At 42.6% G+C, this 26,235-nt stretch overlaps 1 pseudogene; it reads left to right on the forward strand.

Moving 5' to 3' along the window:
• LOC121080651 overlaps positions 1-26,235 on the forward strand; it is a 32,095-nt pseudogene that overhangs the window by 859 nt on the left and 5,001 nt on the right.

The following is a 26,235-nucleotide window of genomic DNA, read 5'->3' on the forward strand; positions in this document are numbered from 1 at the left end:
CTCAGCTTCTCTCAGACTAAGTTTGTGGTCTTAAGGAGAAAAAGTCAAGCTTCAGTAATGGCTTTTGAAAGGTTGATTAATTAGTTCGTTTGTCAGCAGGAAAAAACCCAAGGCTTGTAAGTCAAAGACCAAAACTCTGTCTTTCATGAACATGTGGATGATGAAGATACAGAAGAAGAGCTATGTGAAGTAGATAATAAAGTCTGTGAAGCACTGAAAACAAGCTAAGTGAAAAATTTTGTGTCTTGGATCATGAGGCATGAAGAAGAAAATGTACAGTAGGCAAGCCATTTCACTCAGCGCACCAAAGTAAGTTATATAAGGATGATTCAATCACAAAGGTATTTTCTAAGGGTGATAAAGGTAAGAACCAAAAGGTAAACTGGATTTCTGTTAATATTTCACGTATATCCATCTTTTGATCATCCTTTTTTTTATATTAGAAAATGCCTTTACTCCTAACCAAAGCAGTTTCTTAGGTATAAGAATAATATTGGGCAGTATTTTCAATATTTTTTTATTGGTTGCAGTGGTTTTGCAGGAAAACAAATAGGCAGTATAATTTTTCTGAAATAAATTCATTTTTTCTCAGTTGTATGTACAGTTTTTATCTGTCAAGATTTATTGCCATTTAGTAAAATACCTGGTGTGATGGCTGAAAGTGAGGAACCAAAAAGTTTGAATAAGATTTAGAGCAGGAAGTTAGTGATTTTCCTGGAGCAAAGTAGAGGAAAAGAAGAGCGTGTTCCAAAACAATGTAACTGAAATGAAAGCTAGAGTTATTAGGCTGACATGAAGAATTGCTTCTCAGGAGCTTTGCAGAGCCAGGGCTAATGACTTAGGGCTAATGTCATTGCTGTCTCCTCAGAGATTCCCATGGAAAAACTGAAGGCCTTGTAAAACAAAGCTCAACAAAATTTCCCTGTTGTCTTACACAGGAAAAGCATTTTTAAAGTTGTCGATGGGTGGCTAAGAAGGTGCTTGTTTCTGCTATTTCCAGCTGTTTGGTCAATCTCTTTTAGGAAAAATCACCTGAACAGGAAGAAGAGGAGAAGGAGCAGGAAAAGGAAGACACAGGTGAAGAGCTACAAACTGCAGTGTTGAGGGTGTGAAAAACTCTATTTGTAATGATAGCCATCAAGTCCACAGTGCTTCCAAAGACAACACTGGTGAGAGAAGTGAGTTAGTGAATACTGATCCCAGTTCTTCCTCTATAAATATTAATGCACAGTAAATGAACTGAAATGGTGATTGACTTCTGAAACAGTAAGCTTTTCCCTTGCCTGTGAACCCTAGTGGGCATTGGCAAGGAGGAAAGTAGCTTTTGTTCCTTTTCATTCGTTCCTGAAGAACAAATTGTGGCCTTGGATTCCAAACGATGCTACATGGAGCAGGTGTCATTCTTGGTTTTGTTGCTGTGTTCTCCTTGAACCGATCAGAACAAAACGCACAGTTGAAAAAGAGGAGGATTAGAGTGTCTTGGGTGTGACAGTAGTATTCCCCTTTCTGGCCCGTACTGTCAGACTGAAAAGTGTGATTGCTCTAGGCTGAAGCCTGGGAAAGATTTGGAGTCCAATCTGAGAGAAAGCTGTTCCTGTTCCAGTGCCTCACCTTGTCCCAGTCTTAAAACGTAGAAAGTCTCTCCAGTGCCACGCTTGTGTGTGCTCGAAAGCATTCCCATGTCAGTCAGGGCTGAGCACTCTGGTACTCACCTCAGGTCTTGGAGCAGGAGGAGAAGGCACACTTTCCACTGTCTGTCTCCAGAGAGTAGAGTGGTGTGGTAGATGTTACCAGAGCGTGTGTAGCCGCTGATCAAATGCTACAGAGCGGGCCTGGCAGAACCTGCTGTATTCCAGGTGTTGTGCCTATACATGCTCTTCTGCCTGTGCACTTTACCATAAGCCTGCATTTGGCACAGTGTGAGTAGTCCTAGCTGAGGCTGGAACCAGCAGTTCCCCTCTGCTAGGACGGGTGCCCTCGCTGGTCTCTAGCTCCTTTCCTGTTTTTTGTGTGCATGTCTCCACAAGAGCGAATCCTGAATCAGTTTTACCTAACGGACTAGCTTAAAACAGAGAGATGAAGATAGGTTCCTGGCCAGATTAAACTACTGAGACTGAGCCTTGCGTGTGCCTAGTAGAGAAGAGATTTGGATGTTAGCCCCCTGAGATAGAAACAAGTTGTGTGTTTGGGGTGAGATTTTGGGCGGTGAGCCTCTCCTCTTTTTCAATGGCAATGCTTAGGTGTCTACCTTCTGGGAAGGAGCAGGGTAAAAACTGCTAGTCAAGGAAGGTCTTTTCTGGTAGTGCTACAAAAGGAGCATTGTTTCTTGGTGATTTTAGCGTGAAGATGTGTCGGGTGGTGTTTCTATGGTACTTCTTGTACAGTGGATGGTGGTAGTCTTCTGGAGTGGCAATTTCTGGAGCTGTGGACTGGAGAGCAGGTGACCTAAACTCTGTATGCCACAGGGCTGCAGCGTGCTGGAGCCTTTTCCTGAGTGTGACCCAAACACGTCCTCAGTGCTGCTTGTAGCTGTGTCAGCTGTTGTGCATAGCCATCTTCTGCTGGAGAGGTGGCGATCCAAAGGAAGTACCATGATGTTGTGTGCTGGGTGTGAAGAAACCCTTGAATTCAACACTCACTCCTTAGTTTGTCCTCAGCAACAGAACCGCTGTGCATCTTTTGGGCGCAGGGGTGATGGGGAAAAGCAGAGTGAAATAGAAGGGCTCAGTGTCTCACCTCTTACTGCCTTTGTAGGTGCCCTGACTGCGGTGGGAGCAGAGGAAGAGGAAGATGCTGAATCTCCCTGGGATTCTGAGGTATTTCCTGTGAAGGACACCGGGGTTCCCAGTGGGGCGGGGGTGGGGAGCGAGATCCAGAAGCACTCGGAGCTTGGGCCCTGCCGCGGCTGAGGCTTATTTCCCCTTCTCCTGGTTCTGCTGTGTGTTTGTAACTGGGGGCCCTTGAAATACTTGTGCTGTGTGCTAGCTGTTCAGCGAGGCTTGGGATGAAGGTAGGTCGAGCTAATGATTTGGGTCTCATGGCAGCTGGCCCTTGGAGTTGGGTTTCTGGTACAGTATTGCGGCAGTGAAGTTTCTTGCTGCTTAAAATAGTCTGAGCTCCTCACGGGGGCTGGCGGGATTGTTGCTTTTTCACCACACAACTCTATTCCGCTGGCGTGTTCAGTGGTTGCCCTTAGGGTCTGCAGCCTAGATGATGAGCTGCTTTGGGAAAGAGCCTTTCTACCTTTTTGGCCCTTTTTGAGAGTAGCGTTCAACAGAAATACCACACGTGCTGGCTGTGTTTCCCCTTTTAGTTCTTCCTGTCTGTGGTAATGGGTTAGAAGAAAGCGGGCAGAGTCTGTAGCTTACGCCCCTCTGACTTTTCTTGTGAGGAAGAAGGAACTCTTCCCCGACCCGCTTCTTAAAAAGACAAGGCTAAAATGCTGCTGGGTTGTTTTTGGTTTTGTTTTTGTAGCCTTGGTTTCTGTAAGCTTTGTCTTGCTCGTCTTTGTTCAGCCCAAATAGTCTTTGTTCAACCCTTGCAACTGGGAGTAGCAATGTGTTCGCTCCCCACTGCAGGACGTGTGCCTGGGGAACGTCAGCACAAATTTGAGTATCGGGTACCAGTTCAGTCCGAAAGTTGGGTCCCCCCCAGACCTGCAGTTACAGGTTCGCAACCCACAGCTCGAGTTACCGTGTTAATTCTCCCTTGCGGCTGTGCAGTTTGCCAGCGTGACAGACTAGTTTAGATGAGTTGTGAGGTTTTTGCCTAAGATCTGAAAACACACAAGTCTGCTGTGATTTTCCAATATACTGTGTCTTGACATGCCCTTTCCAAGGGGCTGATCAAAGGCTCTTGTGATTCCATGCTGTGCAAGTTGGCTTAGCAGGAACATTTTGCGTAGAAATGAGTTGAGAATTTGTACCGATGCTCACGCCCGTGTTTTATGCTCTACAGACGGATTCTGAAAGTCGGAAGAAGGATCACCTGGTGTGTTGCTTCCAGCTGCAGACAGACACGGAGCACGCTCACGGATTGTTTCAGGGGAGCGCCACACCGGTAACTTCCTGGTGGACTAAATGTTTGTCTGTAAACACGTACAGGCTGAAGTGAGCTTTTATCGATGTCTGCCTTAGGCATGCACTTACGGTGTGGGTGCGCGCTATAGCAGTGAGGTGCTTAGTATTTGTTAATTAACACCAGCTGTCACGGCGCTTGCTGGCAAGTTGTAAAGGAAGTTACCTTGTTTGCGTTACGTGTGTCCTTTGGATGTGTTTGTATCTCTTTGGGTTCGGGTTCTTGTGGCATAGTGCTGAAAGTGTATGTGGTTTAGGGCTGACCTGTCTGAACACCTGGACATTCTTGGATGATAACGTAGCAGAAGAAAGCTATGATCTGGCCGAGCACTTTTCCCCCCTGTCTTAATTTTTGGTACCTTACTGTTACGCTTTGCCTAGGAGCTAAAATGTGACTGAAAGTTCAGGGTTTGTTGTGAAGGGCTTCTGCCTGTAGTTTGCGACGCTGTCTCTTGAGCATCTGGAGTGTAGAATGGCAGGGAAGTTTTGCTGTTGGCGTAGAACTCTCATCTGAAGGATTTCTCCTTTACTAAACGGTCAGTCCGTGCTTGTAGTGTAAGTACAATAGAATAGTTGAAGAAGCGAATCCAGTTTTAGTTTAGTAAGCTGGAAGCAAAACTTTAAAAGCTCCTGGGAGCTTGTAAATCCCCTTGCTGAGTAGTTGTCGTGCTTTGTATGATTCTCCTAAGAAGAGAAGTTTAAAATCAGTGTAAAAAGGAGGTAAAAGGTGATTACGCTAATCTTTCTAAGGTTTTTCTATACTGCTAGACCACCAAGTTTACTGAAATCAAACGCTGTTTGCTTTTTAACCGTTTTTGTAAACATGAAAATAACGCTGTGGAGCCATTCTTAGTAACATTTCATGCACTTCTTTCATGAGAGGACTCAAACTGTAAGATGACTAAAGCAGAGGACTTGAGAAATATAGGTGGGCCAGTAGATTGTGTGGGTTTGTAAACGATTTCCATGTTGGACAAAAATTTTTAAAAACTTACATATTTGGAACTGTGCTATAAATGCAGATTACAACCAATTGTAATGTGTTGGTTTTATTCCTTTCCACACAAGCTAGACCCGAACAACCTGATAAGAACTAGTTTGCTTCTACCTCATTGAATGATGTGTATGAGGTGTCTGTGTCTGCACCCACGTTTCCTCTGTCCCATCGATGGAAAGGAAAATACTCCTCAACATTAAACACTTGTAGGATAATGGCAGTCGTAGTGCTGCTGGACTGTTTTACGGTAATTTGTTACAGCAGACCAGCTTTGGCTTTTGAAATGATCTTTGTAGAAGGCAGGATTCAGCTCCTCAAAATAAGTATCTTGATCTTGTTGTGTTAACAAGCATGTCCTTACTGCTTCCTATGGATTGTCCTAGTTCTGTGAGTATTATTTCTTAAATCCAGGGCGCAGGATGGGAAGCATGCATTGTCCATTTCTTGTATACTGATACAAATGCTGGATGATGAGGTAAATTGAATGTTAAGTATCGCAGTCTCGATGAAATAATGCTTGCAACTAATACTTAGTTGTAGAAACTACTGATGTTGAATGGAGTAAAAATTTTATGAATTAAATAAAAATTAAATAAAATAACACTTTCTAAAACATTTTTCACTTCCAGGCTTTTTGGAGAAACCCAACAATTCCCAGGTAACTATTTGTTCATGTCAGACTGACTACTTGTTCTGCTCATTAAATATTATGTAGTTACTTTAAGTGTGATTTTTTTTTTTTTTTTTTGTCATTGGATTGTCTTTCACAGCTGAAGACCTCTGAATCTGTTTTGGAAAGGAATGAAACCTCTCCTAACAAAAAGCAACAGAAATCAGGTAATGTTCACTTCATGTGGTTCTGGGTTTAGCTTCATAGTCTTTCTAGATAGGAGTATTTATTAAAGCATCCGATTTGTTTTGCAGATCTATTGGAGGAATTTGGCTTAGGAGATGCAGAAGGTGTTGAAGGTATTCATAACAATCTCTTTGTAGTGTTCTTTTATGGACAGACACTTTGTACTTGCAATTTTCTTTCTAATATTAAATTAATGGCTCTAGCAAGGCATCCCGGGAGCAGGTGGTGTACTGAAATATACCTCTGTGTATGTGTTTGCTCCCTCCTCTAGTCTGCTGTTCAGCACTGTCCATACCCTTCCATGATGTACGGTTCCTACACCGTACTTGCTGTCATTTCCCCTTTTCAGGCAGTCCTGAAGTTTGCTTTTCTTTCAGTTTCTCAAAAAAACCCCCTTCCTGACTTTCCTGGTTCTCTGAGCATGTGCTGTGGCTGATTCCAGGCTAGGGATCTGTAGACTAGGCTGTCCAGGAGCTGCAGGTGAGCCACAGAGGGTAATTCTTGGGCTTGTGCTGTAGCTGTAGTTTTCAGGAATTATTACTTGCCTGGCTTTTCTCTACCTGCCTGGCAGTTGTTTTGAGTTGTTTGTTCCTCTGAGGCTTCCCTCTCTTGTTTGATGGAAAATGACCAGCAGGCTCAGAGGCAGGGGAAGGAAGTGAGGAAGAGAGACAAGATGGGAGGAAATTAGTGGCAGCGTGTTTCAGGAATTCTCTTTTCTTCGGAAACAAGGCTAAAGTTGAAGCGGCTAGCTGGTCGGCTATGTATTGGAGAGAGCATATGTAACTTTAATGGGTTTTTAATGTCTTTGTTCTAATGTTTATCAATTTGCATATTTGATAATTTGTGTTGTATTTTGTATTAATCACACTTGTTAATCAGATGAGAAACAATTTGCCACTCAGGTTTTAGAGTTTCTACAATTGGCTATTGACAATATAAACCAGAGAGAGGTGAACAGATATGTAGACAAGTAAGTGGACTTGTAACTTCTAAGTATAGAATACAAATAGTTCCAAGTTCTTTGGCATCTTCGCTTTAGGGGAAGAAAAAAAAAGTGGTGTTGTTCTTTGGACAATAATAGAGATGCAACTTCTCTCTAGAAGTATCTCCCTCCTTCTCCTCTCGCTCTTCTCCCTTTCATGTGTTTGCAATGGGTAAGCAACAGGTCCCCTTTTGCCCTTTATTTTGCAGTGACGGTGTTCTGGTAAGACACACAGATATTTGTTAGAGGTTGTTCAGTTAAAACGTGAGTTTTGGTTATGTCTGTATTCCACAGTAATGTGGAGTGTAGCCCCATAATGGACCAGTACATTACAATTTTACAAACACAGAAAGGAAAGGTTGCCTTTTCATGGCTCGTTTCATGTCAGCTGTTTTTCCTGTGTGGCTTTATTCATTTGCGTCATGCTGGTTTTTACCCATATGTTATCTTGAAGGTCAGGTGCTAAGAAGCAGATGTAAAAATTTTTTCTTTCAAACATTTTATGTTTGGATTTGGGTTTAAGCAATTTAGATTGCTTCAGCAAAGCATCGTGATTCCTGCAACACAAATATTTCTGACTCTAAAGGGGTTGAATGCCATCCTTGACAACTTGATTTCATAAATCTGGAGAACAGGTACAGTATCTTGCATAATTAAATATCCAATGAGAGATGGAATTTCCTATTCTATTTACTTTGTTACTGACTCATAGTAATACATTCTTAAAATTATTTTTGAGTCAAAATAAAATAGCGGTGTTCTCATGTTTTCTGTATAGCAAAGTAGCTGCTGTCCACTGTAATCTGCAAAAAGTCGTTGTACATTATGTACAATTTATGAGGAGGGAAGTCTCAGAATAGAGTGGAGAGGTAAAGACTAATTGGAAAGAACTACGATGACTAGAAGTCATCTTTCAATGCTAGCTAGAGAGCAGACAGAGTAAAAGGTGGGGGAATGACAGGCAAAAATACTGGAATCTGGTTTACCCTGTGAATTTTTTACATACATTTTTTTGAATGACGGGCTCTTCAGAAGCCTTGGAGTAGGGTTCTGCCAGTGTTTTAACTAAGAATTTCTCCCTGTGCTAAAAGTGAAGAACTCTTGACAATGAGGAGTCATCCTCTTTCACAGTGTTGACAGAAGCCAATAACACAGAAAATAGACTCATGAATTACTGCTCCAAGAAAAGAAGAAATTTTACTTGCAACAGCTAATGGGAGAAGTCCTTAGCTTTTTAGTTGATTTTTTTGAGTTATTTTTCCAGTGGTTGGAAAAATAATTACTGACTAGAGTTACTGACAGGATGAGAACTGGAATTTTGCAGGTAGAAGAACACTGTAGCCTTTCATCTTTCCTGCTTCTTCCTTGTTCTGTACCCATCATACAGAAATGTCAAGATTGATTAAACCCTATGGAAAAGGATTCTTAGGGGCTCCAATGTTATTAAAATCTTATCTAAAAAGGGAGAACTTCAGGCTCAAATAGCTGCTGCGGAAATCTTTCCTGTTGACCGTGATGGGCAAGGCTGAACAGGAGTTAGGGTTGCTTTTCATTCTAGCAGCATGGCGCCTAATTTTAAAGTGACTGCACTCTGAAACAGAATCCAAAAGACGAAGGCACCTACGTACTCTGAACAGAGAATGTGACTTGCATCCTTAGAAGGGCAGTACAAACCTCTGGGTGCTCACAGGTCTGCTTTTATCCAGTTTTCAGGCAGATGCAGTTGACCAGAAAAGCTTATTCAGTCTGTGTTGTGCAGACAGGAGAGGTGTCACAGCTCTCCTGCATCCACAAAATATTGAAGTCTATCTTCTAAGCAAAATTGTGGTGCCCATGTTACATGATGGGGGTGATGACGCATATCAAATTATATGGCAGGAAGCTGCCTGCATTTTGCTGTTTGTGACCTGAGGTAACATTGGTGAAGTGACAGAAGAAATCTGGTAAGCGTACCTTCATGGAAGCAGAGTAGGAGCAGCCCCGTCTGTCTGACCGACTGACCACCCGCTGCTGTACGTGGGTGGAGAGCACGTAGACAATGAAAGTTTGTAATAGGAGTCACCTACAGGAGAAAATGCCAAGAGTGAGGTTGGCCCTGTGACTCATAAATAGTGAACCCTTTTGTATTTTTATGATTTTATCTATGTTCTTCCTGTCTTGCTTGCTTTTCTTGTGGGAAGAATGTTGTGTCCCTCTCCAGCAGCGAAGCTTTGTGTATTGAAAGGCTATGAGGTAGAAGCCATAGGATTATGGAGCAGGAAAGGAGATTAAGTGATTGAGGTGAAAAGAATCCATCTCTGTTTTTAGATGCCACACTTGACCTGCTGGGACTTGTTTCTTTCTGAATACTTGTTCCTTCAAAATGTTCAGTGTTCCTTCCACACAAACAATACAATGAGTTGCTGCTTCTAAATTGTGTCTGGAACTATCTGGAGTCCAGTTCTCAGATATAACAGAGATTCAAGGTAGGCACCCCATAATGGGGAGCCCAGACTGAGTGAGTGCCTGCTTCCGAGGAGTTTGTGACCTGTCCAGTATTGCGTAGAAATTCTGAGAGAGGAGAGGATGGAATCCAGTTTTCAACAGTAAAAACATCCGGATCATGGGTTATTTCTCCACATTTCACAAGCCTGTCTTTCATTCAGTGGCCCGTCCATGTCTTCTGGAACAGATGGGGCAGCAGTTTGACTGAAATACTCTGTCTAGATCCATGTCTAGAGACACATTTGTGTCGTGCAAGGAATAAAGCTGGGGTCTTCAAGATTTCAAGCCTGTGACTTTGTTGTTCATGATTTTCTGTGCGCAACACACAGGGAAACTGAAATTGCTGGAGGAATACTGTGTGGCGCACACTGTGTCAGAGATACAGAAGTGTATATCTACGTATGAGAGACGTGCGTGTTTAAGAGACAGGAATGGCCTAGTTGTGACCATATATAGTGATTTTCAGCAAATTTCCCTTATACATTAAAAGGTATAATGCCCTGGAAGAAAGGAATTCACCCAGATGCATCTTAAATCTGCATTATGATAATTTTCTCTCTAGGAGAGCACAAATTTGAGGGGATGTTTTATTTTGTGTTAAGATTTTTGTCACAAGTAGGATGATTCAAGATGCACTCTAGGTGTAAATAAGTAGTATTAAGTCATGCTGGTTATAAAAATGTGTGGATTTTCACTGCAGGTGAGAACTCAGGATCTACCTTTCATATGTCATCATCAGCTGAAAAAGAAGACATGAAGGATGCCATTGAATATTGTGCGGTATGGGTATGTAAACCCAAATATTTTGGATTACAGTCTGATTCAGGAAGTTGTACTATACACTAAGGTAAAGAAAACTTACCAGTCAGTGAATAATGCTGAAGGGATGTCCTGTAGGTGAAGGCTGCATTACAGTCTGAAGTAAAGTTGGATACAGTTGTCTTATGGTGGGGTAAAATCCTTGTCACTATGTTGGATGCTTGCTGTTACACTGATTTGTTTTCGGTTGGTTTGCTTACATTTTGAGGGGTGTTTTTCCTCTTGTGCACTGCTAAGAAACAAATGTGCGGCCACATGTGGGGTTTTTTGCCTGTGCAAAATGCACATTCAAGTGAAGAGGGAGATTTGTCTATAATATGCTGATCTGTTTGATGAAACATGCCGGTCTTCCTCTTTGTAAGACAAAGGTCAAAGAGAACACCTTGAAATGTGGTGACCTTTCTGATGCTTCCCCAGCCTCTGCAAAATGTGCTCTTGTTTGGCCACGTGAAGTGTTTGAAAAGGCTTTTCTCAGAGGGTATCCTAGAGGGGAATAAGGCAGGCGTCCTGCTTGTGGCGGGCGTGCGGGGCAGGGCTGCACAGCGGGGTCTGGCGTCCTCTGGAACACCCGAAGGGACAGCGTAGCAAATGATTTCCACCCCAGAGCCGGGCATCACGAGAGAGGGACGTGCCTAATTCTAGCAGGCAAAGCGCAGGACTTAAGCCTGTTGCAAGGTGGTAGTAGTTGGCCAGTGAGCTTGGGAAGGGGGAGGGTGAGACAGGTGGTGTCTGGCTGAGGTGCTGCTTCCCTCTTGTGAGCGGAGGGGTCTTTGCCGCGGGAGAACAGGGCCTGGCTGACGAGAGGAGCGCGAGGAGCGTGAGGGTCTCAGCCCGCTGGGACACCAAGGCTGCAGGCCCTGCTCAGGAGGCACCACGAGGGGAAGGGGCGTGTGGGCAGGACTGTGACACAGGGCAGAAGCAGTCAGAGCTGTTGAGAAACAGCGTGGGGACAGGGACTTGAGGGGGCTGGGTAGGGTTAAGGCATGGTGCGGTTTTCCTGCGAGTTTGGGTTCCTGATTTCTGGGATGAGGGCAGGAGCAGGCAGGTTTCCCTAATAAATCCTTTCCTTTGCACCTTGGAGTGGAATCTATTATTTCTGAAGCTTGGGTGAAGAAATAATCCTCCCTTAGCCAGTTCTCTGTGTGGTGAACGGTAAGAAGCTTGTCATGTTCATTCCCGTTGGGTTAGCTTAGGTGGCCGGGGACTGTACAATGCCAGACAGTGGAGCGCGATGGAGGGAGGAGGGTGGGTGAGAAAAATGTTGGCAGTTTTAATGAAAAACAGTATTAAAGCAATAAAACATGAAAAATAAACATGCTTTCTGACAAGCGCCAGCAGTTACAGAACGCAAGCAGGCTAAAAGGTAAAAGCAACCCTAATGCCTAGGCAAACCTAACCCAAGAAACTGCTGTCTCTGAGTCCTTCTCTTGTTAAGAAGATGGTGTGCAGTGAACCTTTCATTTAGTGTCCCTTGATTTTTCTTATAAAAATGGCTTTCAAAATGCCTTATTTCTGTTTTATGATGAGTTTGCAACAGAAATTGCATACATCAACAGTAATTTTTTTTTTCTTGATAATCTTTCTGTCTGTACCTGTTTACTTAAGGATAAATGTATTTTAGAAACTATCAACTTGATAGAAAAAACAGCACATGAAAATCACACTGATAAGGCAGAAATTTCACATCAGAAATTTCACAGCAGAAAATGAGGAATTGCACAGTGCTGACAAGCAGTTCTAAGTCCAAAACCTTGGAAAGAAAGAGATGCAAGAATGTGGGTTGAAAATGAGAAGAGGGAATTGAAAACAAGTTTTAAAAACGTTACAGCAGAACTAAAGCAGCTGCTTGGTGAAATTAATGAAACTGGGAAAACTACTTCCCTTGTGGAAGAAATGTCAGAAGATGCCTTCAGTGCTGAGCTGAAGAGTTCTCGCGTTTCATCTCATGCAACAGAATTAAGTAACAGCTTAGAAAGTAAAGGTGAATTTGGAGACATTAAACTTATGCTAGGTGGAAAAGTACCCAAAATGGAAACAGTAATCCGAGTCTTGGTGTCCTTTCTGATCAAGATAAGTGAAATGCAAACACGGGAGATACCTGGAGTACAGATGAAGGAGATTGCACAAATAATATGGATGATACAAAGGTGCCTCTAGCAAATGGAAGTAGTAGAAACGTAGTGGGAGGTCCTGAATACTCCCCGAGATACAGCTTAAAACCCAGTCTTTTGGATGACATTTCTAATATTAGTCCTACAATAAGACAGTTTCTCCACGTGGTGAAAATGCACTTTTTGTAACAGAGAGGGAACTTGGAAAAGACTCTGGATTTAGTGATGATTTTCCCAGGGACTGCTTTATCAACAACAAAATAGGAGAAGCAGAAATGGAAAGTCTTTTTGCAAATGCTCAGCAATCATACGTCGTGCTGAAAAGGAGTCTTGATGAAGAACTAAACCAAGATACGGGAAGATTTAAGGGTAAGGTAGGAATGCTGCAAATGGTATTCCTGGCTTTGGAGAAAGAGAAGGTACAGCTGCCAAAAGAGGTGGTTCACCTGCTACTCTTTAATCTCGCTCCGGATCAACGGTCCTGTTCACTTTAGCTATTCATCATTAAAGGAAGATGCTTCCTACAAATTGGGTTTTGTTCTAGTGGAAATATGTTACTTGTGAACAAAGAGGGCAGTGGAGAGTTGTCTTTTTCCCCATTTTTGGAAAACGGAATGTGTTATTGCTCCAGTTTAACAGTAGGTGGCACTTGATTCCAGTGCAAGTAGTTATCACTACATTGCCTTAAGAAGAAATCCATACAATTCTATCGGTTCTGATTCTGAATCAAAGAATGAAAATAGCTTCTGAACAGGGTCTTGACTAATAATTCACGTGCTGTGATATCTGCATGGTGTGTCTTCATTGCCTTTCACTAAAATTCCTCTTCTCTGTGAAACCATTTGTGTTTGTGGGATCTTTTTTTTTTTTTTTTCCCTCCCCTTGTTCAGGGAGCAGTAGCCCAGCACAGTTCCACTTGATATTTTTTCTGGCGGTGTTACAACTGACATCGTGCAGTCCTCCTAACCCTTTGTCCATCAGTAATGCTTTCACTTTTTTGTTGTTCTCATGTTTTAAGATATACTATTGTTTTCTTTCTAAGGGCTGTATTCTTGTTATCTTTAATCATGAGTGAATTCAAAGTACTTTCAATGACATAATACGCTTTGTAGTGTAATTTTGTGAAAATGCTTCTCTAATTTTATATTATTTCAGGGGTAAATCCTGAATTAATCAATCTTGGATGTGGTGTTTCTGTCTTTTAGAAATACTAAGAAATACATGAAGCTTAACTTTCTTTTTATAGGTTGAGAAGGAAAAAAGCAAACAAAGAATTTCAAAAGTGCAGGCGGTGGCAAAACAGGAATGTCTTGGTAAATTAAATATACCATCAGACAACATCACTAATCGGCAAATGAAACAAAAGATTACTGTAAGGAAGAATGACTGTTTGAAAATGGAGAATGAAAACACTATAGAAGAAAAAGGCAAAAAGAATTTTTCATCTGAGGAGAGCTCAAAATTGATTAAAATGCCAATGAAATGGTAAGCTAAGGAAATAATCTCTAATTCTTATTTGTAGTACTATGTAAGTGTCTTAGGTTTTCTAATACTGTAGTAGTTGAAGTAGTTTCCCCAGTGGTGAAAGCCATAGTGAGTAGTCCACTGCTTCTGAAAAAGTGAATAAAATGTCTTTTTAGAAAACATGATGCTCACGATATTCAAATTTATTGCCTGCTCTAAAAAAAGAAAAGCAAAAAAAATAAAAACCCCACCCCAATTCCTGTGATTTCCTTGTCAATACTGCGGCAAAATGCATCTTCACAACCAGAACTGAAGACTGGAAAAAGCAGTTATTTTTGTAGGAAATGGCCACCTAGAAAAGAAAAGTAGGAACTTGCAGTTTGCTACTACTCCCTTTTCTAGGTGATTTTAGTGATCTCCGTGCAGTTGGTGTTTATCTTTTCATTAAGATAATATGCCTTTTGTCAGGAGAAGATGATATTACCAAACCAATCTCAAAAGTCTAAAGGAGGCTCACATATTTTTATGTAAACCTAAGCAGGAGTTTTTTCCTGTCTGTCCTTCAAAGGAGTCTCTGCTCTAGATTTTCTGTAACATGGATACTATAGGTATTCCAGCTTAACCTGCATCTAGCTCAGATTCCAGGTGTCCCCCTCACTCCTAGGGGCAGGTTTTTTAAGTACTTGGGTATCTTCCACGATCTTTGCAGTCAAGTCTGTCATTTTATAGTAGATATTTTTTGTCTCAGTCATTTCTGGACATCATCTTAAGTATGTCTGTTTCACGGAAATATTTTTTGTAAGCCTACTCACTTGGTGATTTTTTTTCCCCCTTTTCTGTTTAATGCAGTAAAATTGCCCTGAATGCCAAAGTTGCAAAGAAAAGTAGAAGGCAGCCTTCAAAGCAGAAGGCTCATCAGCAGATGAGCTCTTCCAGTGGCAATCATGGTCAAGTACGGGATGATAGCACTTCCAGTGAAACATCTCAGGATGAAGGAAGGTATGCATAAAAGGAATGTTGAAAACAAAACTTACTTAATGATGCAAATTGATCTAAGAGCTAGAGGCAAGTTTGGAGTTTTGTTGTGTGTTGAGGCTTTTTGTAACCCTGATGCATATGAAGATTCTTGTTCTTTCGTGTGACCAGGCTACCTGGTGCACTTGGTGTTGACAAAAACTTCCCTTTTGTTTAGAGTGCTTTGAGCATGCTGGCCAAGTTACCCATAAGGTCACGTGCACAAATTCTGATTAATTACATGAGCATGTGCACAGGCATAGAAGTATTACATGTGTTTAAAAAGGGCGAGGAGAGACTTACAGAAAAGCAACATCACTCTTTCACTGCAGGTATCTCGGGATTTTTTGCCCTGCACCCTGCTCCACCTTTTCTCTTGCAGCTGTGTACCCTCCTGACTTCTTGCCCACCCTGAACTTACTTGTGTGGGTTGTGGCAAAGTGAGAAAGAGAAGTTGTTGACACTGTTCAGCACTAGCTAAAAATGTGGTGTGTTATCAACGCTGTTTTGGTCAGAAATCTAACACACAGCGCTGTGTGGGCTGCTGCGAAGCAAATAAGCTGCATCCCAGCCAGACCCAGGACACCAGAGAATCCAAAATTACAGTTCTTTGACCTGTAGGAGGATTGTCAGTACTGAAGAGAGCTGAACCCCTGGTATTAAACAGGGAATGCACATAACCGTATAGCTACATGTCTGTACCTGTAAGATTTCTGTCACTTTGTGTGAAGTTGAGAGAACAGTTATTTCAACTATTTGCTTAATATCTTGCGGAAAAATTAGCCTTCCAATAGACATAATAGTACACAATAATTGTTTCAGTCTTGAACTATATCTAGCAAAGTTACTATACTAGATTTTCGTTTAATTCACTTCTGAAATGAAGTTTTCAAACGAACTTCAGGTATTATTCATACTGCAATGTAAGCATTCCAGTACTGAAATATATTTCTGTTTTCTAGACCTGCAGCAACAACTGGGAGTGAAAAGAACAAGGTACTGTAAAACTAAGTTCTTGATAAACAGTTTCTATCAACTTTTAATCACTTAGATGGGAGCAGTGTTTATGTAGTGATCAACCAGATGTACAAATTGCTGCTGGTATGCAGCTTTATTGTATTTGAGACAAATCTGTGGGCTGTGAAGGAGAGGATGAATCATTCATGCATTTGTAATGGTCTGTAATACTAGACAGTGGAATTACAGAAAGTACTGTATTTTTTGTAGGTCAGCAGACAAATGGAAGTAACTGATGACCCTGGTTTAACTCACTCATCTGACCCGACTTCAGAGAATGTGGAATTATGAACTTCAACCTACAAGGAGGCTATGCTGCGGTTAGAACAGCTTTGTGTGGATCATACCGGTATGTTTTCAAGTCACCGTCTTCAGCTGTTACAAGTTCCCCTTAAAACATGGTTTCTTTGTATGCACTCCTAAGTATTTTAGTTTCATATTTTGATATAGTATCTCTTTATGATTAGAGATCCCCCTCAAAAGCTGTGAAACTGTCACCTAACCTGAGATGTTGCCTGCATTGCCAGCCGATGTGCCTTATGTTATCATTGGTTCTCTGTCTAGTCAGAGCTGGAGAAGCAGTTTCTTGCAAAGTACAGTTCAGCTCCTTCTAATGGGATCATCAAAAGTCAGCAAGAGCTTTTTCTTCTTTATATCCCCTTGATGTGGTTTAACCCCAGCCACACCTAAAAACACCTAAGCACCGCACAGCCACTCACTTGTTCCACCCCAGTGGGGTGGGGAGAGCATCGGAAAGGGAAAAGTGAGAAAACTCATGGGTTGGCATGAAAACAGTTTTATAGCAAAAGCCATGCATGCAAGCAAAGCAAAGCAAGGAATTCATCCAGCACGTCCCATGGGCAGGCGGGTGTTCAGCCATCTCCAGGACAGCAGGGCTCCGTCACGCATAACAAATACTTGGGAAGACAAAGTGCCATCACTCTGGATGTCCCTCCCTTCCTTCGTCCTCCCCCAGCTTTATATGCTGAGCATGATGCCGCGTGGCATGGCACATCCCTTGGGTCAGCTGGGGTCAGCTGTCCCAGCTGTGTCCCGGCCCGGCTCCTTGCGTACCCCCAGCCTGCTCGCTGGTGGGGTGGGGTGAGGAGCAGAAAAGGCCTTGGCTCTGTGTGAGCGCTGCTGGGCCATAAGGAACACATCCCCGTGCTACCAACCCTGTTTGCGGCACAACTGTAAAACATGGCCCCGTACCAGCAACTGTGAAGAAAATTAACACTATCCCAGCCACAACCAGCACACCCCTCAACAGCTAATGACAAAGAGTACAGCAAAATAATGGCTTTGCTTAAAAATAACAAATAAATAAATGTATAACAGAAATCAAGATGCTTGCATATATGCACATAGCATTATATAAACATAAGCATCACTTACTAGGGCTATTAAACTATGCTAAAATTTCATTAGGCAAGTGTTAACCTTGGCCGAAGGCCAAACTCCCTGCCCAGTGCTGCCACTGCCCCTCCTTGACGAAACGGGGTGAAAAAGCTTGTGGGTCAGCGTGAAGGCAGGGCTGTCACTTCCCAGTGACTGTCACTGGCAAAACAGACTCCACCGATTAAAATACATTTGGATAGTGAGAAACAAAGACCCAAACCCTGAGAAGGACACGTCGGCACCCCCCTGCTCAAGCTCTGCTGCGCTCCTTCCCTGCCACCTCCCCAGGCAGCACGGGGAGGCTGCGGTCTGCAGTCGGGACGTAGCAGTTTCTCTCTGCTGCTCCTTCCTCGTCCCTTTTCCCTGCTCCAGTGTGAGTCCTCCCCCAGGCTGCAGTCCTTTGGGGAAAATCTCCTCCAGCCTGGGCCCTCCATGGGTCGCAGGTCCTTCGGGAAGGATCCGCCTGCTCTGGCACGGGGTCCTCCGCAGCACTGCGCTGTGGGTATCTGCTCCAGCATTTTTCTCTCCAGGGGCTGCAGTCGCTGACCTGGGTGTTCGTTTGCGGGGCTGGTTTTCGCATGCTTTTCCCCTTCTCTGCCCGTTTCGCCCTTTCCTACATTTGTTTTTCCTGAGGAGCTGCCAGCAGGGCTGAGAGGCTCAGCTGTGCCCTGCGGTGGGTCCATCGAAACCGTCCATGTCCAGCACGGGACGACCCCTGGCTCCTTCTCACAGGGACCTTCCCACTACCGAGACCTGCCACCTGCACCTAATGCAGCAAAGCATTGAACAGCTTATACATTGGGCAGTATTTGTGCAGCTTTGTGTCTTTTCTATCTCAAAACAGGTTCTGCTATTCTGTTGAAACTGCAAAACATACTTCTTGAATATGAACAGAGAATAGAACGTGGGAAAAATCGGTATACAGCTCTCTTGCGCGAAGTAAGGGAATTGGAAGATGAAAAGAGGGAGTCACGGTTCAGAGCGGAGAAGACTCAAAGATTTGAAATCCATATTGGCTCACCAAGAAGCAGAATGGAAAAGTGATATCCAAAGCCTTAAGTATGTAAACTTGTGGTCTGATAATGTATTATCTTGTCAGTGGTTTTATTCCAAAAGACTCTGATGGTGCAGGCAACAGGATGAGAAGTTTCCAGTCTTTTGGGTTTGGGTTTTTGGAATCCCGTGGGCCAGTTATGCTATGAAGTACATAATATGAGAGGGGGAAAATGTCCAGATATCAGCTCCATGTACAATGTTCTGGATGTTGTTTTAACTTTGTTTTCTAGCAAGAGAAGAAAACAAGAGAGTGTGTATGGGGAAATCAGATTTATAAGAGAGATTTGAGATACGGGTTGTTGCTGTTTTTTCGTTTTGTCCTTGTGGCTTCAGTTGGCCTATAATACTAGGATTTCTGGTAACTCCACCCAGTGCAAGTCAGACCAGAGCTTAGAGCATTTGTTTGCTTACCTGTTTGTTTGTTGGAAAGGTCACGTTTGGGATTGCCCCTTTCCCCACACTCCTGAGCTAGACCCGGAGGTGTGAGGTTTCTCATCGCTGTTGACATCACGTCAGACAGGGGTGGCCAGCAGGCACCGTAGGCAGTTCAGCAAGGACAACTGCAGAGCCCTGGCCTGGGAGGGGAGATCTCCTTGTGGTGATCCCCGGTGGGATGGCGTGGCTGGGGAGCGGCCCAGGCAGAGAGCGAGCTCAGCAGGAGCCACCGTGAGCTGGCAGCTGGGGCGGCCCGCAGCGGCCTGGGCTGTATGGAGGGCAGCAGTGCCAGGGCACTGGGGGCAGTGAGTGCCCACCCCTCCGCAGGGCTTGCTGAGCTGTGTCTCGAGCCCGGGGCCCGGTGTTTGGCCGCCCAGCCCAGATCTTGCCCAGTCCGTGTGAGGTCGGCAGGGAGATGCCGGGCTGGCCCGGGGGCAGGAGCACCAGCCCTGTGAGGGGAGGCTGCGGGAGCTGGGCCTGGGGGAGTTGGGCCTCCCAGCGCGGGGGAGGGGAGTACGAAGAAGACGAGGCCAGTCCCAGCTTGGCCTGGGTTTGACTTCAGCAGGTGTTCAAAATCCTCAAACATCTGTCAAGTATAAAGAAGTAATATTTTCCTTCTAAATGAATTCTCCAAGCAGCGTTTAATTTATACTTTCAAAAGTTACACTTTTTATGAAATTACACTAGAAATTATATGTAAAGCTTTTTCCTTGCAATATACGCCATTCAAATACAAATGTTTGTCAGTCTTTCAAGTAATTTTAGTGGTGGTTGATTCTTGTTTTGCAGAATTTCTAAAGGAGGCTTTCAAATGGCAGTTCTTCCCTTACGTTGATACTTGGTTTTTATTTTTTTCTTCATCATTGCAAGTATATCGGAAAAAATAGTCAAGATAAGGATCAAAGGCAAAGCTGCTTTCTTGTTTGGGTACCGTGGGCACACCATGGACCGTTTTTTACCATGTCAGTGCTCATTGCTGATTGTTTCAGTTGGTAAAGAAGCTGACCTTCCATAAGGCTTTCCTTATAAATCACCTTCAAAATGAAATTGCTGTAGTTTCTCCCAGAGGTAGATCCACTGAGGTTTAAAACTGGTTTTAACCGTATTCAGCTTAACCCCCATGCATTTCTGAATCTGGTTTTGAACACTGACATCCTTCTCGAGTAAACAGAAGCTGCTTGTTCTGTCTGTGGGCAGCCTTACAGAAGGCTTGCTAAAAAATTGTTGGGTCTGCCATAGATAAGTGGCGTGCTGATTCACCAGTATTACTTCTAGTCACTGAATCCGTAATATGTAGGCTCAGTATACAAAGAAAATGTATATTAACCATAGTAAAAGTTTATGATGCTTTGATCTGATGAGACAAAAAACTCCTTTTTCAACAAAATGGCTTTAATATGAAGATGATTTATTTTTTTATTATAGAAGTGTACACACTAGTGTGCATTTCCCTATGTAAACTTACAAAAAACTGGTAAATCAATCAATGGTTTATTTCCATATCTTGTACAACTGATACCATGGACAGTGGAATGAAGTTAGAATTCTTTAAAAAGTTGAAAAGTGCAGTAAAAATATGGAATCTGAAAACATTTAACATTTTTTTTATCGTTTGAGTTGTCTCTGCAAGTTCATCATGTGGAACATCTACTTTTATATCAGTGCTTTTGTTTCTCAAATACTCTGTTAAATCTCAGATGTTCTTTGAAACAAGAAGCAAAGAGACTTAGAGTAGAAGTGCTCTGTGAGAAAATGAGAGAAAAACTCCAAAGGAAAGAAGATCAATATTGTAAAGAAAGGGAGGAGAAACAGAAACTTGAGTTACACTCAAGGAATTTAGAAATGGAGATAAGAACACTGAGAAAGCTCTTGAAACAGGTATATTAAATGATGAATTAAACACTTTCTTTTCTGCTTCTTTTCACTTGTATTCCAGTATGCCTAGAGAAGGAGGTGCTTTGTTCATGGAAGAGGCATTGGATAACTATTGCCAAATTTTGAGAGCAGTAGGGAACAGTTGGTTCACAATTGGTCTGTTGTTCTTTTTTTTTGCTTTGCCAGTTTATTATTCCTTTTTTCCTTTTTCAGAATTTAGGTTTCATTTGTATTTCAGGCAAAGCCTGACTTTTTTCTAAATTACTACAAAACATCCTGTATTTCTTCTCAAATTTTCAGAAGAAAATTAAAATGTATTCTTTATAGGTGGATTATCATAGCTGTGGGGAATCAAAAATATTTTCAAGTATTCTGGGGAGAGTGGGAAGATGTATTTTTCTCGAGATGCAAGCAGTTGTGTTACTGTAGGTTGAAGAGGAACATGATGAAACAGAGACACAGCTCTCTCAGGAAAAGAGTGCCAGAGCCCTTCAAGAAGGAATTTTGAACAACCACCTTGGGAGACAAAAGGAACTAGAAGAAGAGACAAGAAGATCTATAGGAAAAAATTCAGAGGTAAGCAGATTTTTTTTCTAATAAGTCAGATTTCACCATATTTGTTTTAAAGTCATAATAAATCTTATATAACTTTTCCTGTTTCTTGATGGTTTATTTACAGTTTACCAGTGTAACTTAACTGTGTAAATACCTTTCCTGTTTTCTCTTATGTCTTTAAAAGTTCTGGAAAGCAGCATCACTCCTTTATGTACCTGAATTACTCGTGCAAGTCGGAAACTAATAGAACACACTATTTACCCCGTTTCTTAACCTATCTGTTATTTGTCATTTCACAGGCATTTTATTATCACTTTTTAGGGTTTCTAGCAATGAAACACCTAGCTACCTAGGTCAAGGTTGACCAGGAAGAAAGTTGTTTGACAGTGTTTGTGTTTCCATTGCTTTTTTTTTTTAAATTAGTTATTCCCTTATTGAACTTACTTACTTCAAGTATGCCTTTCTTTTCCACCTCCACATACTGAAATTTTATGATCGAATATCAGCAATGAATTCAACTCTCTGTAGGAGTTAGAGTAACTGGAGGAGAAAAAGCAACCATAAACACTGTATTAAAAAAGATCTTGAAAAGAGTTTACCGAATTTCCTAAGAATGTGCGGTGCTTGGAAGCCTTGTTTGCTCTTGGCTGTGCTGCCCAGTAAATGTAGGGTGAATGTGTTTAGGTGGAAAAAAGTTATACATATAATAAAGAGGAAATATACAGGACTATTGCATTCTGGGGGTGATTGAGTTTTATAGCTAACTTCCAGTAACACAAAAGGGTAAGTGTTCAGAAGACATTTGAAAAGGAAAATACCCTTTCTAGCCTTGTTTTTATCAGATCTGTAGCACAACTAATTCAACCTTAAAGGCAATATTATAAAGACATGCACATACAAGGAAGCACTGTCATTTTAAAGCTTTACACTTGAGATATTTTAAATAATTTTATTATTTGGTTGTTGGTTTAAGGGGGTATTGTGTATTTGGGATGTTCACTTAGGTTTTAAGGATATGTTACACTTCCGTTGTGTACGTACATTGTACATGTGCGTGGGTTCACAGAGTAGCTTATTGCCTGAAACTTCATCTTTGAAATCATGCTTCAGTATTAGAAATGTTAAAATGCAGTTTATTGCTGAAGTTTTTTTGTAGAGTCATTTCCCAATTGGCTATTTATTCATGTTCCCTGTCATTCAGGAATCCAACACTGAGAGAGAAAAGGATCTGTTGTACAAGAATCAGTTACTACAAGATGAGATTGCTGTGCTAAGGCTAGAAATCAATCAAGTAAGACTTAGGCACCAGGAGGAGGAAGGAAAATCTTTAGAGGAAAATGAGACCTTGAAAGAAAAAAATGAAGATCTCAAAAAGGAACTTAAACTGAACAAGGAAGCATTAACACAAACGGTTCTTCAGTACAATGCACAGCTGGACTTACTAAAGACAGAATCTGCAGTGCTGACTTCCAAACTTGAGCAGACAAACGAAAGTAAAGACAGACTAGAGACAGAAATCGAATCATTTCATTCCTGCCTGAATGCTGCTGTTCAAGAACTTGAACGTCATCGGTCATCAGAAAAGGATGCTGAACAAAGATTTCACAGAGAACGTGATGAATGGCATCGCTTGCAAGACAAGCTCCATCATGACCTCTCCGACACGCAAGAAACCAACAAGAGCTTGTCTCGGCAGCTGTGTAAAGCTGAAAGCAAAGCTAATAGGCTAGAAAATGAGCTTCACCAGTTGAAGCAAACCCTCAGAGAAAAAACTTTGCTTGTAGAAATGACACAAAAAGAATTAAGTCAAGCCCAGCGTCAGGCAAAGGAATGTGATCGTGCTCAACAACTTGAGAAAGATCCAGTAAGCGAACTTGTAATAAAACAGGAGTCCTTGCAGGAGCGATTGGCCCAGCTCCAGGGTGAAAACCTTTTACTGCGTCAGCAGCTGGAAGATACACAGAGCAAGAGGATCATGAAAGAAGAAGTAGTGAATGATGTGCAGGACTGGTTTAATGATACTCTGAAGAAACTCAGAGCTGATAGAGAAAAGCAAGTTTATCTCATAGAAGAGCAAAACAAGGATTTAAATGCCAAGCGTACTGATTTAAGGGAACAAGTCTTCAAATAAGAGACCGACAAAGTAGAAAGAGAGGTAAAGGATATGCTTAGAAAGAACAATTTAAAGTTTGTCCGTTCTTGAAATTATTTTGTTTCTACAGTGTACCTGGTATGTTATGTGCATGGGACCAAAGAATACTGATTTGTTCTGGTTTGTTATGTTTCTCTCGGAATTGTGGAAGGTTTTGGCAAACGAGATATTAGCCCTCAGATCTAAGCAGAGAACAGAAAAAAGGTATCCAAGTCTAAGCTTTGATCAAGAAAGGTGATTCTTCTTACTTAGTTCATAAAATGTTGAAGAACTCCAAAAGATCAGATTCCTCTAGAAGCCCCTGCCTGCTGGTTGGTGGAAGATCCCATGAAAGCTTTAGATGGGTCAGTGTTGTACCATGGAGTGCATACCTACGTAATCCCTACTGTGAGCAGAGGCACTGCCAAAAGTGTTCTCCATCATCTTTTCCACCTTTTTGTCTAGAAGAGGATGGCCTTTGCTTCAGCGAGGGCATCTGTTTCTGTAGTTACGTATTGGTCTGTTTGATGTGAAACCTGAAGTGATGGAATATCCTCAGGAATTCTGTCCCATGCCATTCTATGGAACGTGGCTAACGGATAGAGACGTCCAACAGCTTCTCTGTGGAGAACGCTAGATGCACAGACTGTACGTAGGTATTTTTCCTGTGCTCTGTGTGTGTGATACATCTTTCTTTTCTCTTTTGAAAGTGCGAGAGTGAAAGAAAGGAAGTGAAGAAGCTGGTAGAGTTGAAACACCCAGTTGAACTATGTCTGGACCAAGAAATGAAAAGAAACCTCGATCTGCAGAAAGACTGTAAGAGGTACGGCTTTTTAGCGTGGTGAAGAGGTATCCCTGAGTAGAAGTCATGCTTTATTGAACTGTAATGTAAAAAACAGGTGTACCTAACTGTGAGCAGATGCCGGCCTCGTGTTAGGTTCTTGCAAGGTACTTCTGTACACCAGCCCCTAGTTTTCAATAGCTGCCAAAACAACTGCAGATGCAGGTTGCCCTGCAGTTCTCTGGGGAAAAAGGGAGTCTTTCATTCCTCTTTTCAGGTGAAATCTGGACTCTCCAAGTGTATGTGGCACAGGAATACTGGTTTTTCCTGGTAATTCCTGGCGTGTCAAGCACGTTAAAGGTGAAGCAAGCCGTGTCTGTGCTGTTTACATGAGAGTATGTGAAAAAGTCCAGTTTTGTTCCTTTGCTTCATTGTTTTTGTGACTAATTTGCTGTGCAGGTTGAAGAGGCTGCTGAGCAGAGCTATGAAGAAACTAAGGGTGTATGAGGAGAGAGGGGGACTGTCCCAGCTGAATTTGCAGGGAGAAATGAAGAACAGGTGTTCTGAAATGGTCAATGAAGCTGACAGATTAAGAACAAAGGTGAGCTTTGCTTTGTTTGGGTTATTTTGGTGGTGGTGGTTTTTCTTTTGGAACCTCTGTTCTTTCTTCATACTTCTTTTCATGTTGTTTGACTTTTGTTTTCTTGGCTGTATTTCTGAATTGATTTGACTGGTTTTTGACGTTCCTTCTATGGCCACAGTAGTAGACGACTGTAATACTGATGTAGTTCTTAAGGGTAAAGGTGGAAGTGTTAGGTACACAGCAGTATCTGCGAGAGCACGTCAAGGGCAGGCTGTCCTGCAGAGGAAGGGCAAAGCAAGAGCCACAGCAAGGCTGGCAGGGTCTGTGACCACACAGGCCAGGGATCAGCCCCACAGGCCCTCACCAAGAAGAGCAGAAGAGTTCTGGGGACAGTAAGCAGAGTGTGCCAAGAGTGCAGATCACCAGGCCAGTCCCTAGGGATGGGCAGGTCTGCAGCCCTACTGGGACGTCACGTCCATGGGTGAGGGCCAGGGCTGAGAGCAGTGAAGGCCCAGCACAGGCCTGGCTGCAGCTTGAGGCCGTGGCAGCATCGTCGGGCTCCGACGGATGCATTCCCTCTCGGAAGAGAGGGGAGTAACGCCACCGTCACTCGGAACAACTCTGTGCAGTTGGCCTTGCCCAAGGTCACCCCCTGAAGCCTGTCTCGGGCACGAGTTGAGCAGGAGGCAGGTGGGGGTTTGCTTTTCGGAATGGTGTCTTTGCTTCCCAGGGCACAATGCAGTGTGAGGCGATGCAGAAAAAATGAATGCAGTAACTTATTGCTTACTAGTAGCTGACTCAGTCCGTCTTTCCTGGTCTTGGAGACCCAGAAGCGCTTTTGAGGTTGCTCTGGCTGTTTGGTAGCATGGAACCTATCTGCTTCTCTGCTCATTACTGAGATTTGTTGCTAAAGTAGCTGTGTTTCAAAATTATGCTCCTTTTTAGAAGATATTATTGTAGAATGAGTCAACTGCCATGACAGTGGCTCATTTTTAGTTCACAGGTGAGCAGCATATTTGTGTTCCTGTTGGAAGAGTTATTTTGAATGACAGGGAATGGAATTACGTTCAGGCAATTTTAAATAAGTGTAAGTTTCTACTTATTTTAGAGACTTTTTCAAGTGTTGACTCTGCTGGTTTCCCCCACTTTTTTAAAAACAAAAGATGATGGGATATCATGTTTTATGGTTAATAGGTATAGACGATGGATGTTTCTGGAGGGGGAAAGAAGGGGATAGAGCTGTAGTTGACCATTGGGACCTATGGGAAGTCTGATATTTCCTGGAAATCTTTTGAAAACAAACCGTAGCTTTGACCTAAAGAGACCATCTTCTGCCACCACTGCTGCAAAAGCGGTGTTCTGAACCACTACTTCCAGATCTATTAGCGTAATGGAAGGAAAGGGTATCCGTTTCTTGTCTTGTCAGTTCTGTGACGAAGCTTTGACCGTGTGACAGCATGTGACAATTCCTCTGAAGCATGACCCATGGTTTTTTTTCTGATGAAACCAGAATGTGGCTGTGATGTAACTGGGTATGGGTGTGTTTGATTTCCTATGATCGTATGAACATCTCGCAGAAGAATAGCCCTAGTGCTTTTCAG

This window comes from Falco naumanni, chromosome W (genome assembly GCF_017639655.2).
Source record: "Falco naumanni isolate bFalNau1 chromosome W, bFalNau1.pat, whole genome shotgun sequence".
Taxonomy (NCBI): domain Eukaryota; kingdom Metazoa; phylum Chordata; class Aves; order Falconiformes; family Falconidae; genus Falco; species Falco naumanni.